The sequence below is a fragment of the Macaca mulatta genome, chromosome 15 (genome assembly GCF_049350105.2).
Source record: "Macaca mulatta isolate MMU2019108-1 chromosome 15, T2T-MMU8v2.0, whole genome shotgun sequence".
Classification (NCBI taxonomy): domain Eukaryota; kingdom Metazoa; phylum Chordata; class Mammalia; order Primates; family Cercopithecidae; genus Macaca; species Macaca mulatta.
In genome coordinates, this window is record NC_133420.1 from 101236075 (window position 1) to 101242074 (window position 6000).

Consider the following 6000-nt stretch of genomic DNA (forward strand, 5'->3'; position numbering starts at 1 on the left):
TGGCTTGGGGCAGAAAAGGAGGTAATTATTACCAGTTGTTGCTGAGAAACAACCTGAAGTTAATCTAAGAGAAAAAAAAGAGGTGGATAGTGAGCTGCTTAACTCACCTTTCCTCATTTATGCTCCTTTGACAAAATTCAATTGTTTGATGCTTCTTTTCCCTTTCCAGGTTGCCCTTGGCATTCATTTCAACTATATTTCACCTTCGTTTTAACTATATTTCACCTGGATGAATACATGGAAAGGATAGTAAGCACAGTATAGGTTTCTCAGATTTAGAAATGCCCAGGGAGAAGAAATGCTAGCTAATAGATACTGCTTAACAATTTAAGCCCAGTGTTGGCTTTTATTCCAATTCTCAGCAGCACCTAAACATACAAGTGCTTCAAATGGAAATTGCTTTCTCACACAGATTGCCTTCTCTTCTATAATTTCCTGTCTAGGATGGAGATTATTTGTGTATAGAAGGGAGTGAAGAACTGAATACTGAGAAAATAGTGCCTGTGATGCAGGGTTTGGTTTAATATGGAGGAAGAAAAGGTTCAACAAAGATTTCTAGAGAACTCTATGCTCCAGGCATTGTACTGAGCATGGAGGTTACAAAAATGCCCACAGATTAGTGAGGAAGAGAGAGAGATAAACCAGTAAACACTGTTTGGAGTGCTAAATACAAAATGGCCATAAGCCCAGGGTGCTATGGGAGGGCCTCCGGGGGGCATCTGACCTGGCAGGGCAGAGGCAGCCTCCTGGCTGCAGTCTGGAGAGAGCAGTGGAAACCAACAGCACCCACTTGCACAGTGTCCCTGATGCCTTCATGTCTTCTTTCACACTCTGAAGGCTAAGACCTGGGCTCTGTGACTTCTTGGTCTCATGCCAGGGCAATGTTTCCTTGTGTGATTTAACCAGAACTGGGGGAAAAAAAAAAAAAAAAACAAACACAAAAAACTGAGTTTCTGTAACTAATAATTTTAATGACACTGGATTTTCAACATATGGATTACTATAGAGAGGTAATACAGCACAGTGATTAAGGACACTGCTTCTGGATTTACACTGTCCTTTTAAATCTCGGGTCTGCCACTTACAAGCTATGTGACTGAAGGCAAGTCACTTACACCCACTCCCACTCCTTTTCTTAGTCTGCAAAATGGGGCAAAGACTTATTCCTGCTTCTTAGGGTTGCTGCAAAGATTAAATGAGAATAATATGAGCACCTATAACAGTCTCAGACACACACAAGCCATTCTAGTTTATAAGGTTTCAGTGAAATTTCAGATAAATCATGGTGATTTTTATGTATTCTTTTTCTGTGAAGGAATTGTGAGTTTATAGTGCCATCTTAAGGATAAAACAAACATATAATCTTGCCATTTTATCATCTTTTTCTTTATTACTCACAGTACAACTCATTTTGACTAGTAGCTGGGTAATGCTCTCCCCTGTGTTCTTCCCACTCCACTTGCCCCTAGTAAAATCCCACTTACCCCTAGCAAAATGTATCATTGCTAAACCTAACTTCTTGTTTATCTCCTCAAGAATGCTTGCTTACTCAGTTTTGTATCCCCACTGCCTAGCATACTCAAAAGATTTCTGGATTAAAGAAACAAATGCTTAGTAAAAGCATTTCATTTAGTACAAACATGCATGTGGGTTTCAAAAATCACAAGGAATATAATGGTGCTCTTTGATCCATTACAATTTCATTGGTCATTTTAATATATTTGTCTGGACATTACTCTCCCCAGATAATCCAAGCCTCTAACATTTCATAAATGAACCTGGCTGCACCGTGTATATTTAAAAATACGTGGTGAATTCAAACCCAAATCAAAAGCTCCATTGACTATAAAAAAAATATGGCAAGAAAGGGTGGGGGGGGAAATGGAAAACAGATACGTAAAGGCAGGTGAGTGAAACATCACAATGTATACCTACTGATATCATATAAACATATTGCTTATTCAAAAAATAAACATGGCAAGATATATATGCTTGAGAATATGAAGGTATTCTATGTGGCAAAATGAATTATCTCAACGCTGCCCCATTCCCCCATACACATGTGTACACATACACAAGACAAAACATTTAAAAATTCTTGGTGAAATTTGACGACCTTTATTGTAAATGAATACCTAAGCTGGTAAGAAAGTAAGGGAAATGTCCAGCTACCCTCTGAAACCCCTCCTCTGCTTTGAAAAAGAGAACTGAAAAGCAGAGATATAAGTACACAAGCTGATGCTATAGCTACCTGGAGGGAGGTTGTCAGTCTTGGTAATCTGGGGGCTTAGGCTCTTAAACCATAAAGGGATCAGGAAAGAGCCTGCCAAGGGGTGGGGAGGATAGAACAGAGACTTCATAAATAAATCCAAGACTCTTGAAGAGCTACATTTTTACTAAAAGGGTAAATCCAGACAATAAAATAAAAATAAAAATCTTCCTTCAGCACAGGGAGATTGTTAGGATGCCAACTCTTCTCCATTTAGACAGTGGCGTGGGGTATAGGAGTTCTTCCTTGAGAATTCCTAATTATATTACACAAATTTAGAGTGCAAACTTACCCTGCCCTCATGATCTGGGAATCCACAAGCTCGAAGTTTAACGTGAGAATATGTCCCTGGCTAGTGATATTCTTGGGGCACCTGGCTGAAATTAATATAAAATTCTTTAGGGGGCCGTGCACTCAACCTAGGCTGTGCACAGTTCACACATATAAAACTGCACTGAAGAAAGACTCACAGTCCAAAACTACAGAACATTTAGTGAAAGAATCCACTAACAGCAAAAATGAGCTGTCAAGAAACGAAGAATTATATACCCAAGACTTCATAAGATGAAAATTGTTAGTAGACACTTTAAAATAAGTATTTTTTAAATGATTAGAGAAAAATATATAACAAAGGCAATACTCTATGAAAATGCAGGTAGTTTTTGTTTTCATGTTTTTTTTTTTTTTGAGAGAGAGTCTTACTATGTTGCCCAGACTGGAGTACAGTGGCTATCCATGGGCACGATCATGGTGCACTATAGCCTGAAACTCTGGGCTTACATGATCCTCCTGCCTCAGCCTTTCAAGTCGCTGGGACTATAGGCACATGCCACTGCACCCAGCAAATCTACCCAGCAGGTGGATTTTTTAAAAACTGAATAGAACTTCTACATATAATAAATAATAGTCATAAAATTAAAAATTCAGTGTGAAAGGCAAACAAGCAATTAGGCATATCTAATAGAAAGAGAATGATGAACTGGAATACAAGGTAATAAAGCAGACTACAGCACAGAGAGATCAAGAAATGGAAAATATGAAGAATAGGAATGAGAGTCAATGTATTGAAATCAGTGACAGAAAAAGAGTGGGGGAGAGGTAATGCTCAAAGGGAGAATATTTGAGACTGTTGCAGAATTGATTATAGATAAAAATGTTCAAAATCATGAAGTTCAGTAAATTCTGAGCAATATAAAAAATAAATCTATACCTAAACACATTACGAAATTATGGAATACCAAAATCAAAGAGAAAAATGCAACCAAAATGAAAAGACAGATGAACCTCAAAGGAATGAAAATCAAACAAAATCTAACCCATCAATAATGAAGCAAGTGAGAAGACAGGGAAATAAGAGCTTTAAAATGTTGAGAGGAAATAATCTTCAACCAGAATGAGGACAAAATAATGTCATTTTCAGATAAGAAAGAAATCATGGTATTTTTGCTGGCAAGGTGGCCGAACAGGAACAGCTCCGGTCTGCAGCTCCCACTGAGATCCATGCAGAAGGCAGGTAATTTCTGCATTTCCAACTTACGTACCTGAGTCATTTCACTGGGACTGGTTGGACAGTGGGTGCAGTCCAAGCTGGGGGAACAGAAGCAGGATGGGGTGTCACCTCACCAGCAAAGTGCAAGGGGTTGGGGAACTCCCTCTCCTAGCCAAGGAAAGCCATTAGGGACTGTACCATGCACTCAGGCCCAGACACTGTGCTTTTCCCATGTTCTTCACAACCTGCAGACCAGGAGATTCCCTCCAGTGCCTACACCCTATACCACCAGGGCCCTGAGTTTACAGCACAAAACTGGTGGCCATTTGGGCAGACACCGAGCTAGCCACAGGAGATTTTTTCTAATACCCCCAGTGGTGCCTGGAATGCCAGCGAGACACAACTGTTCACTCCCCTGGAAAGGGGGCTGAAGCCAGGGAGCCAAGTGGTCTGGCTCAGCAGGTTCCACCCTCACGGAGCCCAGCAAGCTGAGATCCACTAGCTTGAAATTCTTGTGCCAGCACAGCAGTATGAGCTCGACCTGGGATGCTCCAGCTTGTTGGGGGTAAGGGCATCCACCATTGCTGAGGCTTAGGCAGGCAGTTTTACCTTCACAGTGTAAACAAAGTCGCCCAGAAGTCTGAACTGGGCGGAGCCCACCGCAGCTCAGCAAGGCCACTGCAGCCAGACTGCCTCTCTAGATTCCCTCCTCTCTGAGCAGGGCATCTCTGAAAAAAAGGCAGCAGCCCCAGTCTTATAGATAAAACCCCCCACTTATAGATAAAACCCCCACCTCCCTGGGACAAAGCACGTTGGAGAAGGGGTGGTTTTGAGTGCAGCTTCAGCAGACTAAAATGTCCCTACCTGCAAGCTCTGAAGAGAGCAGCAGATCTACCAGCATAGCGTTCAAGCTCTGATAAGGGACAGCCTGCCTTCTCAAGTGGGTCCATGACCCCCATGTATCCTGACTGGGAGACACCTCCCAGTAGGGGCCAACAGACACCTCATACAGGAAAGCTCTGGCTGGCATCCAGCAGGTGCCCCTCTGGGAGGAAGCTTCCAGAGGAAAGAACAGGCAGCAATCTTTGCTGTTCTGCAGCCACCGCTGGTGATACCCAAGCAAACAGGTTCTGAGTAGAACTCCAGCAAACTCCAGCATACCTGCAGCAGAGGGGACTGGCTGTTAAAAGGAAAACTAACAAACACAGAGGAATAGTATCAACATCAACAAAAAAGACGTCCACTCAGAGACCCCATCTGAAGGTCACCAACTTCAAAGATCAAAGGTAGATAAATCTATGAAGATGGGGAGAAACCAATACAAAAAGGCTGAAAATTCCAAAAACCAGAACATCTCTTCTCCTCCAAAGGATCACAATTCCTCGCCAGCAAGGGAACAAAACTGGATGGAGAATGAGTTTGACGAGTTGACAGAAGTAGGCTTCAGAAGGTGGGTAATAACAAACTCCACCGAGCTAAAGGAGGATATTCTAACCCAATGCATGGAAGATAAGAACCTTGAGAAAAGGTTAGACAAACTGCTAACCAGAATAACCAGTTTAGAGAAGAACATAAATGACCTGATGGAGCTGAAAAACACAGGACGAGAACTTTGTGAAGCCCAATCGATCAAGTGGAAGAAAGGATATCAGAGATTGAAGATCAACTCAATGAAATAAAGTGAGAAGACAAGATTAGAGAAAAAAGACTGAAAAGAAACGAACAAAGCCCCAAGAAATATGGGACTCTGAAAAGACCAAATCTACGTTTGATTGGTGTACCTGAAAGTGACAAGGAAAATGGAACCAAGATAGAAAACACTCTTCAGCATATTACCCAGGAAAACGTCCCCAACCTAGCAAGACAGGCCAACATTCAAATTCAGAAAATACAGAGAACACCACAAAGATACTCCTCGAGACGAGAAACCCCAAGACACATAATCATCACATTTTCCAAGGTTGAAATGAAGGAAAAAATGTTAAGGGCAGCCAGAGAGAAACATCAGGTTACCCACAATGGGAAGTCCATCAGACTAACAGTTGATCTCTCAGCAGAAACCCTACAAGCCAGAAGAGAGTGGGGGCCAATATTCAACATTCTTAAAGAAAAGAATTTTCAACCCAGAATTTCATATCCAGCCAAACCAAGCTTCATAAGCAAAGGAGAATTAAAATCCTTTACAGACAAGCAAATGCTGAGTGATTTTGTCACCACCAGGCCTGCCTTACAACAGCTCCTG